Below are 8,888 nucleotides of genomic sequence, written 5' to 3' on the forward strand. Positions count from 1 at the left end.
GATACATGCATCTTTCAGCACGACGAGGATGAAGAAGTTAAAGAAGACCGCGGCTGGGCTGGCGGGGGGTTGGGGTCCCCCGCCAGCTGAAGCAATATTTTAAAAAGCCAGCAGGAGGAAGTGGACCTCGTGGGTAGGTGACGGCGATAGGCGGGGGAGGGAGGGAGGATTAACGGCGGTAGGGGGGTCCGGGGCAAAATCTGCGGGGGCCCAGGCCCCTGTGGCCCCACGCAGATACGCCCCTGGTCTTCACTAGTGACAGGAATAAATAAAGGCTTTCCTCAGAGGCAGAAATTCAGATATACCTACCACCACAGAAGAGAAGAACCCCCACAGGGGAGACAAGTTACTCCATGCCACAATCAGCCATCACCCTGCTAGAAAGACAGGTAGGGGAGGGGAGGGAACCAGAGTCACTGGATATCACCCTAGCTGGCAGATGAGGAACTCAGGACCACTGAGTATAATCTAAAACTAGCCCCAACATAGCTACCAGCACACCCCTGGCTCCACTGTCACCAGAAGAATCTGGGACAGGAGCTACCAGCCAGCAATCCAGAGCAGCTGCATGATCTGTCCACCATCCGCTAGGTGACAGAGAAAATACTGAACATTCCAGGCTGCACGATACCTTTAAGGGGGCGGTTTACTTGGAACTATTTTCTCTGTCTCCTTCCGCTGGTAGATGGACACAACCCATGAGTCTGGACTGGTCTGATATAGATGACAAGGAATGCTATTTACAGTAATATTAGTGACAAAGCTAATAAGAATTTGGCAGTCTTCGGAGATCCATGCTAGAAGCTAAGGCCCTGATCATCCTTCTTCTGATACTGCCCTTGACAGGTGCAATAGCAGCAGCTGTGATGCTGTTTCCCTAAAGAGGGACTTGTTTTTCCACAGCACTGAACTGTTCTTCCAGAGCCAGAATGCCTATTATAGCTCAGACCTGTCAGATAATTTCCCCATAGAGGGAAGTCTGTGGAGACTTTATAATCTCTCAGAATATATTTTTCTCACCAATATTAGTGTTAACACCTCAAAGCCCAGAACAAGCTACAAATCTATGTGTAAGTCAAAGGTCATCTTTAAAAGAAATAACATTTCTCCAGTTGTGAATTCGAAAACGTTCATTTGTTAGGCTGACATAGTGCAAATATAAAGGTGCAATAAAGAATATATTCATTATTGAAACAAGGGCTACCCTTCTTGTAACCCCTAATTCCGAACAGGAGAAGATCAGGATAATGAAACTTTATTTTGTGAAGAATAAAATATTTTGTGGTCAGAATATCTTTATCTTCCCAGATGCTACTAGGGCAACACAATTGGCTAGAAGGCAATTTTTAGCTTTTAAGTCTTGTGTACTTGTCCTAGGAGTGATCGTTTTGCAGTTTCCTTGTTGATGTTGTATAGTATATGGAGAAAAAAGATATTTCCTATGATCCTCTACAATTAGAATCATTGTTAGAGAAAGAGAAGGTGATGATAAGCAAGAGTAGGCAATATTTGTTCTGGTTCTATATTTGGATGACTTTTTTCATTCTGGTTTCCGTAAAATTGATGTTTTTCTTTTGTTAATAGCTGACTGCTACCACATTAATGTGGACTGGTGTATTTTATTTTCCTTATGGCTTATAATGCAATTTAATATATCCTTTTCAAATTTGCCATTTATTTCCATCATATTATCTCAGTTTGCTCAGGGCCTCAGGAAGCTGATTGCATAGGGCACACCAATTTTGGAGGCAACACATATGTTGGGAGGCGGGGATAGTGCGGGGCAGATTTATACGGTCTGTGCCAGAGCCGGTGGTGGGAGGCGGGGATAGTGCTGGGCAGACTTATACGGTCTGTGCCAGAGCCGGTGGTTGGGAGGCGGGGCTGGTGGTTGGGAGGCGGGGCTAGTGCTGGGCAGACTTATACGGTCTGTGCCCTGAAGAGCACAGGTACAAATCAAAGTAGGGTATACACAAAAGTAGCACACATGAGTTATCTTGTTGGGTAGACTGGATGGACCGTGCAGGTCTTTTTCTGCCGTCATCTACTATGTTACTATATGTAACACAAATGTTTGCCTGCTGACCAGTGCCCATAGCAGGAGAGAACCCCCCCCCCCCTTATGTTCTGCTCCAGCCCCTTCCTTCCCCTCCCAGGCAGTGTTATGAGGAACACGAGGGGATGAAGTATGGCTAGAGTAGATGGATCAGGGAACATGCAGGTAACTCTTATGCCATGACAAACTGTAGATATGTTGCCAGAGTAATGCATGAAGTAGCTATTCTATAAGAGAAGTAATTTACAAAACATTGATAATAGTGGAAAGATAAAATTATAGGGTACAGAAAGAACAATATATAGGGGAATTCCCAGATTCTGGTGCTGGTCTGTAATATCCTTTGCCGGATTAGGTTTCTGACCTGGTGGCAAGATATTACATACCTTGTTGCTATAGCTGCCACTTCTCCTGTTTCCCCAAGGATTATACAGAGCTTTTCTGCTTTGGGAAATGTGCGTTTCTGATATCATCATATTTTGCAGAGTACAGAAGGAAATACATTTCTGTTTCTCTTCTGTTACAGAGAAGAGCCTGGCTTCTTGAGGTTTCCAGTTCAGCTTTTTGTCTGCATGTTTTAATTCTAGCCCCTTATTCACTTTTGGTGAGCATCTGTCTGTTTTGTGTCTGACCCAGGTAAGGTATTATGTTAGCTTGCAACTTCTGTGTAGGGATCCACAGCAGTCCAGCTCAATTTCTTTTCTAGTTTGCACTCTCCAGTAGGAGGTACATTGGTGGTTCCAATATTTGCAGTGCTGCCTTTTCCTAGGCCAGTTGTTGCTGAAGAGTATCTCTACTCCCCAATCTATTCCCTTCCTCTTGCCTTCTGTGATGCAGGGAAAAGGAAGGGAGGGGTGAGGCTGAAGTAATAGTTCAGTTTTTGTCTGCATGGCCCTGTTTGTTGCGTCTTATTCTGTATTTGAGGGTTTTTTATATTCACTGTGTGACTCATAAGACCAATTCCATTAACATGTAGTTTCTGTGCTCTCTAGTTTGTTCTCTTTTCCAAGAGAAGACATAATATATATAGATTAATATTTATGGATAAATAATGCACAAGGCAATTTACAACATTTTTAGACTTCAGGTGTAGAAGCCCTCTGGTTATCTATACACCTAATTCTACAGTACTCTTTTATTTTGTTTGGCTCACACTTTTTCAGTAGTGGCTCAAGGTGAGTTACAGTCAGGTACTCTGGATATTTCTCTGTCCCAGGAGGGCTCATAATCTAAGTTTGTACCTGAGGCAATGGAGGGTTAAGTGACTTGCTCAAGATCACAAGAAGAAGCAGTGGAATTTGAACTGGCTACCTCTTGATAGCAAGACTGGTGCTCTAACCACTAGGCCACTCCTCCACTCTTAAAGTATGGCACATGCAAGTATGTCATGGTAACCTTATCTTGAATGGTCTGACAGACTGTCAAATTCACTTATGAGTCTACTTAAATGGGAAGTATTCACTGAGCTTTCTTTAGAATAATTTATTTTCTATATTGTCATATTCTGGAGGATGCCTGTAACCAAGCCTATGAATCTGACCCCAAAAATCTCTACCCCACAAAGAACAGGGGTTCCTGATCCTGACACTCCAAGTACACCAAATCACAAGGAATTCCCAGGCTGGAGAGGAGGAGAGGTCACAGATGCCCAGGAGACTTTCAGGTAGAGTGTTAGCGAAGTGAGAAGCTCTGAAAAGATGAGCCTCCATGGGTCCATAGACAACATGTAATGGCTCCCAGGCAGAGGCGTAGCCATGGGTAGGCCTGGACGGGCCCAGGCCCAGCCACTTTTGCTGCAGGCCCGCCCAGCCTCTTCTGCCCACTCTCCCCGTCCACGTGGTATGCTCACTTTTACTGCCCTGAAGCGCCGTTCTTCCTCCAGCACCGACGATTCCCATAGCCAGTCTTCTGCCAGCGCGCGTCGTTGGGGCCTCTTCTCAGGCACGTCCCGCCTACTCTGCAACTTCCTGCATCCCACCTTTGTGGAAAACAGGAAGTTGCAGAGTAGGCGGGACGCGCCTGAGGAGAGGCTCCGACGACATGTGCTGGCAGAAGGCTGGCTATGGGAATCGCTGGTGCTGGAGGGTGAACGGTGCTTCAGGTCAGTAAAAATGACCAGAACTGCCCATGTGCAGGGGGCTGTCGCGGGGGGGGGGGGGGGGGGGTAGCAGGTGGAGAGGAAATGCAGCGGCGGCGGCGGGCGGTGTTACCGGGTGGACAGGAAATGCGAAGCTTATGCCCACCCAGTCCACCTCCAGGCCCATCTAAATATTAAACTCTGGCTACGCTACTGTTCCCAGGTCTAGCGGGGTGGAGTTCGTAATGGGACCAGAGAGGCTGGAGGAACCTACTCCTATGGAAGTGGAGGGGCCTGAGATACAAGGAGAGAATCAAATGTCTGAAGCAGATTGTATGAACTGCTCTGATGCAGCCAATTGGGTAGAACCCCAAAGTATGGAAATGTGAGTGAGAAAAGGGGATGCCCAAATACCTGCAACAATTTACAACTTTCTGATTGGCAGTTATGGGGCAGGGTTGTGCTTGTTATGTGAGAACTATCTGAAGGGGAGGAGCTGTCAGAGGTCCCCAGAACTCATAAAACTGGGAGAACCCAAACCAGGAAAGACTAAAAAAGGTACTGGATTTTTCCAGACCTGATTTGCATACAACTTGTGGACAATTAAAATCCCTGGATTATAAATTGCTAGGGAAGGAATCCAAGGGTTGGAGCGTATCTTGTGGACTTTACAAACTAATCTTAAAGTATACAGTATCTTGCTGGTGATTGGATTGTTTGTTCACCCGAGTGAAAGAAAGTCCCAGAATCAGGACCTGGGGAGCAGTCAGCAGGATACAGCACATATGTTGTAGACCTGAAGGGAGGAGGACCCTTTTCTTGGTTGAGCGCTATGACCTTATGTTGGACTACTGCATGGACCTTACAAGTATGTGCAGCTGAATTGCTGGTGGAGGACCCCTACCTGAGACATGGCAACAAGGATGGGATCCATGCTGAGGACTGATCAGAGGATTCTAGCCACACTTAGAGGAGCATGACTCAGAGGTCTCTTCTGCTAAAAGTAACTGGGACAGGTCGGCGGTGACAGGAGTTGGTGGTGGTGGGGGAATAAGCTCCTTGATTGAAGGAATCACACTTTTCTTTTCAGTTATCTACCACTAAGATGGAAGCAAAAGATGTGTTCCAGTGGCTGGCAGGCCGGTTCAAGCAACAGCAGGTGGAGACCCAGAAGTTGTTAAAGGATGTCCTGGAAGCCAGTCAACAGTAGCTGCCTCTTTTGGACTTGTTACAAGGACATCTTAAGGCTATGGAGAGACTGCTGGAACAAAGCATTGGACGAAGGAACCCTGCTGCCATGGAGGAAGGTCATGGTTCCCAGGTGGTAGGGATGTTCTGGTTTTAGACCCTTTTCTTTGGGGAAAATCAGTGATAATGGCAATGTGGATAATTTTATGGTGACATTTGAATGGATAGCCACTGGGGTGGGCTGGCCAAGGGAGCAATGGGCTTTTTGATTCTTTATTGATATATCTTTGGTTTGAACTGGTGACAGGGATACTTTGATGGAGTTTTTGGATTGGATTAATGGTTGGGATCTTTGACACTCAATTTACAGTTGAGGTGAATTCTACATTCATTTCCTTCTTGAATATTCAGATCATTTATTGGATGGGCAAGTTTGAAACCACTATTCATAGGAAAAAGACTGATTGTAATACTATGCTTCATTATCGTAGTTTCATCTATAACATCTTTGAAGCAATATTCCTATGGGCCAATTTCTCCAGTTAAGATGGTTATGTACCTCTAGGGGAGTTTAAAGCACAAGATATTAATGTCTCAACGATTTTTGATGCAGGAATGAATACCCATTGTCTACTATAAAGAAGGCTTATAAGTGTGTGTTGTATGCCAGATGGCAGTGGGTAGTAAGTACTTCCTAAATTGGAGAAAGAAACACAGGAAATTACCTGTGTATTACCATATTTAACTTGAGTTTTTGATGTCAATAGGATCATACAGAAACATTGGCAAGTATTACAGTATCACCCTCAATTAAATTGAATGCCCTATTTTGCATATAGTCATAGTAAGAATTTGGGTGGCCACTTACTTAACAAGTTCTACTTTATGTCAGCAAGTTTCAATGGATAATGAACAGGAGGTTGGACATTTTCCTTGTGGACACTGAACTATTGTCATCATGTTTGGAGTACAACGCAAGTCCCTATGCCAAATCAAAACAGTGTTTTAGTTGAAGCATACATTGAACTGTGAGTCATCTCAAGTTGTGTATTGTATTCGATGTCCTTTTGACAAGTACTACATTGGTCATACTAAGCACAAGATTAAATTAAGGATTGGTGAACATCTGAGCAATTTGTGATTATCTTGATTGGAAGCACCATTAGTGGACTATTGGTGTGAAATGAACCATGCAATACAGGATTTGAAATTTGTGGTGTTATTAATGTGTTGTTTTTTTTTACCAAGGGTTGGAAATACCTCTCAAATCCTATTATATAGAGATCAAAAGTTTATTTTTATGTGGAACACTATTCATCCTAATGGTTTAAATAAAGATGTTGAATGGATGATATTGAGGGGCATAATCGAACGTGAACGCCCATCTCCATGGGCGTCTATGTCCAAAAACGGGTATGTGAAGAGGAGGGACAGACCGTATTATCGAAAAAGATGGGCGTTCATCTTTTGTTTCGAAAATACGGTTTGGATGGACCAAATGCCATGTATTTGGTCCCTTCTGAGATGGGCGGGGTTTTTTTTTAGCGATAATGGAAACTAAAAACGCCCAGCTCAGAAACGTCCCAATCCAAGCCATTTGGTCGTGGGAGGGACAAATGTACAACACTACCATAGCTCTTAGAGGTGAAGGGGGCAACTACATGTGGGTACAGTGGGTTTTAGAGGCCTCCCATTTACCACCACAAGTGTTACGGGTGGTGGGGGGGTGTGGGCCTGGGTCTGCCTGCCTGAAGTGCACTGCAGTACCCACTAAAGGTGCTCCAGGGACAGGACTTGTTGCTGGTGTATAACCTTGGCACAGCAGTTCACACCTGAAGACTAATCTTGCTGAAAACGTCCTTTATTTGAATAAGCACGTTTACTCACAGTTAACTGCAGATCAGAGGTTGTGCCCCACTGGCAACGAGTCTCACTGGTACTGAGATTAGCAGTAGGTCCGAGCTGGCAGAATGGTGTACAATGCCCTCTTTCAGCAACATTCAAGGTAAGAACTAAGTTCTCTAACGTGGGTTACACATGAAAGGGATCTAAAACTGGCTTACAAAAATGGCCACTACCTCATGGACTACCGGAAACAAAACAGGGCACACTCTGACCCAGTTAGCAAGGGGAAAAGCATCATGGGAGTAGAGCCTACAAACTACCAACATCGTGAGCATTTAACACAAGCTAGTGGAATCACGGAGCCCAATACCCTACACCCACCACAATGCATTGCTGATGTGACTCTGCAGTGCCCTTAACAGAAAAGGTGTCACACTCACCCGAGACCCACATCAGAACCAGGGAAAGGCTGTCACAGGATAGAACAAATTCTGCTGTCATGGAGGTGGGTACGGCATTTGAGGCTGGCATACAGGCTGGGAAAAAAAGTTTGTAAAGTGGGTTTTTTTTGTGGGAGGGGGTTAGTGACCACTGGGGGAGTCAGGGGAGGTGATCCCCGATTCCCTCCGGTGGTCATCTGGTCAGTTGGGGCACTTTTTTGGGACTTGGACCTGAAAAAAAAGGGTCCAAATAAAGTGGACCAAATTCTCGTCAAAAACGCCCTTCTTGTTTCGATTATCAGCTAAAGATGCCCATCTCTCCTCGGCCGATAACCACGCCCCCAGTTCCACCTTCGCCACACCTCCGACACGCCCCCATGATCTCCATGACGGACTGCAGTTGAGGACGCCAAAAATCGGGTTTCGATTATACCGATTTGGGCGCCCATGGGAGAAAGCCACCCATCTCTCGATTTGGGTCGAAATATGGGCGTCTTTCTTTTTCGAAAATAAGGCGGATAGTGAATCATTCTATCACACATGCTTTCTGGGTTTAAAATGAGGCTCAGCATTTATGTTTTCCTGTATACCATTTTAGAGTGGGAAGTTTCCCACTTGCTGGTATGCCAGCATGAAGTTTTCTTGAGTAAAGTAGTAGTTATTTTCATATGAGAAGATTTGTATTTTGTTCTGTTTAAATATAGAGTAATGTGATATCCCCTGGAGAAGCCTTGACTTGCGCAACCTGGATCCAAGTCAGGATTAATGGAGGAAAAGTTCTGTTACTGTTTGATGGTGAGCGCACAAATTGAGAACAGTCACTTATGCACAGATTTATAATTGCTGATCTTGTGAATATACAGAATATGGGAGTGACATTCTGAGCAGATAAATACTGAACTTGATTTATATTGCTGTGCAATATCTGCTGTTACATCTGGGACATATAAAGTGTGATAATAGGTAGCAGTGGCAATATTGACATTGATATAGCCACAATTTGTTTTCTGAGTATAATTCACAAACAATGTAAGGGCTTTTTCTTTAGTTTTCTATCCTGCGCTTCATTTGCTCCATCTTCTGTTCCACAGTGTGTGCGTGTGTGAAGTTTACAGGTCCTATGTATTAGCAGCTTATTCTATCAAGAAATTTTCTGTTATTACCATATACATGTGTACTATGACTAAAACAGCATAGTTCAGGAAGGTGCTATGTTGTTGAAGTGTTGCGTTTGCTATTTTTTTCTTATCCTGATGCAACATTGAGTAACTGATCAGATGCT

Source organism: Microcaecilia unicolor, chromosome 5 (genome assembly GCF_901765095.1).
Source record: "Microcaecilia unicolor chromosome 5, aMicUni1.1, whole genome shotgun sequence".
In the NCBI taxonomy this organism is placed as follows: domain Eukaryota; kingdom Metazoa; phylum Chordata; class Amphibia; order Gymnophiona; family Siphonopidae; genus Microcaecilia; species Microcaecilia unicolor.